The sequence below is a fragment of the Staurois parvus genome, unplaced genomic scaffold, assembly GCF_062004578.1.
Source record: "Staurois parvus isolate SC_StPar_1 unplaced genomic scaffold, SC_StPar_1.0 ptg000159l, whole genome shotgun sequence".
NCBI lineage: Eukaryota > Metazoa > Chordata > Amphibia > Anura > Ranidae > Staurois > Staurois parvus.
This window is the reverse complement of record NW_028317955.1, coordinates 1980376-1982500: the sequence shown is the minus strand read 5'-3', so window position 1 is coordinate 1982500 and position 2125 is coordinate 1980376. Positions and strand designations below refer to the sequence as shown.

General features: G+C 42.9%; 1 protein-coding gene across 1 annotated transcript in view; it reads left to right on the top strand.

The window, feature by feature from the left end:
* Positions 1-32, top strand: part of MTCH2 (mitochondrial carrier 2) — a 68586-nt gene extending 68554 nt beyond the window's left edge. Inside the window, exon 13 of the mRNA XM_089675835.1 lies at positions 1-32. This exon is cut by the window's left edge and continues 2175 nt beyond it. The gene's annotated coding sequence lies outside the window, so the exon portion shown is untranslated.
* Positions 33-2125: the final 2093 nt, after the last annotated feature.

Genomic DNA, 2125 nt, shown 5'->3' with positions numbered 1-2125 from the left:
TTGTGATTTTCATAAAAACTGTGTCAAATGTATTTTTATGTCCAATGGTCATCATTCAACAATCTGCAATTACACCTAAGGCATTCTAAATACCTCTTAAGGAAGGACGAAATGAAGTATAATAGGGCCATTTTAGCATGCCTTAAGTGCTATTACAACTTGATGTATTGTAGCCATATTACATTTTTGGTGCTGCTAGATATAATTACTATCAAATTGGACGATAATTAGTCAGGTAACAACCCTTTTCACTCGCAGTGCTGGGTTTTGCACACTGTGTAGCAGAAAATGAAATGTCAAATAATGAAAAATGTGATTGTTGGAGAGGGTGTGAAAGTTTTCTCTACATCTGAATGTCGATTAAAAAAAACCCCCAAAAACCTGTTTTTTTTTTAGGCTTAAAAAATATCTAGTGTTAAATCTTATAATAGCAAGTGATTAAGGATGAACACCTAAGTGTTGTTACAAACGTATGCATGCCATGAAGAAACCTCCAAGTCAATGTGCGGAAAAAAAAAAAAAAAAATCCTGATGCCACAAATATCCTTTGAGAACATAGTGAACAGCCCAATTTCAGACTGACATTTAGATGCATGTCTAGTGAAAAATATAGGGTGTGGGATTTAAAAAAAAAAAAAAAATATATATATATATATATATATTATGCATGCAACAATAAATCTGTTCTGAGCAGCTTTTTTACTTTGGTGCAGACATACACTTGAAGTCTTCTATTGCCTTGCAGTGATATGTCTGAGCTTATGGTGTGTGCAGGACCAGGGCTACCACTAGGCAAACTAGACCGCCGCCTAGGGCGTAGGCATGGCCAGGGGCGCCAAGAGGGCAGCACAGCCAGCCCTGCTGTAACTAATTATTTTTTCCCTGGGCCCCTTTAGTTCACTAGAGGGGCCCAGGAGGCAATGAGAAGAGGGGGACTCTTTTCAATTTCTGGCACAGCTAAAGCCACGCTGTGTTTTGTAATGCTGATCAGTGACAGTTGCTCACAGCCATTCTGTTTTCTGAAGCACAGACAGGAATCTAGCCGTACGCTGTGTACAGACAGACATACAGCACCTTCTGTACTGCGTGATCATCATGATAATGATGACGATCATCCAAGTACAGTGAGATGCTTCCTGCTAGTTCCTATTTATATTTGTGTTTGAGGGACACTAAAAATATGTGGCTGAACCACACTTTTAATGTCCTCCAACCATTATGCTGCAAAGGCAATGCCACTGTAGTATGGCAATAGCGGTGGGGTGCTGTGTAAAACCCCTCACTGCCGTACTACTACAGTGGCAGCATACTGGGGAATGGGGTGGTAAAAGTGTGGCTCAGCCACATATTTTTAATGTCCCTCAAACACAAGTGTAAATAGGAACTAACAGGAAGCATCTCATTGAGTGCGTGTAAATCTGACAGGCTGACTGTCAGGTGGAAATGATCTGTGCAGCCTCCAAAACACTTCCACACCTCCCATGTGCCTTACCATGCTTCCCAGGCTCTGTACTCCCAAAAACAGACCTGGGACCTGCATGGTGGGTGCCACTGGTAGAAGGGAAGGAGATCAGTGAACACCTGTTCACTGATCTCCCCTTTCTGTTAATGACCCAGAAGCAATGTGTAAAACGTCACTTCTGGATCCTGGTGTCACTGTCCCTAGACAGGAATGGATGATGATAGCTGGAGATGAAGCTGGCTCCTGAAAACCTCTGCCAATCCATGAAGAGGTATCCAGCCAATGAGGTGCTGCACAAGCCATGCTTCCTCCCAGCTCCCCAGTCAGTCTCCACACGGAGATAACATTGGCAAAGATTAGCTCTATGTGGAGTTTTATTTTGAAGTTTTTTATCTTTTTTTGGGGAAGGAGAAACGTTCTGCCTCCAGGTGAGCTTGGTTATAGTGTGTGCATTGCTATATATGCCCCATAGTTGGGGATTTTGGGGTATATACAGCAATCATAGACATGCCCACTAGGGCCACCTTATCATGCTGGTCTGAGCTCACAGTACTGCAGATGAGCATGCCATGTGTTCCAGGAGGAATCTCCTTCCACCTACTGCCGTTACCGAGAGAGGACCTGTGACTTCACTAGACTGGGCAAAAGAATGCAGGAAAAGGT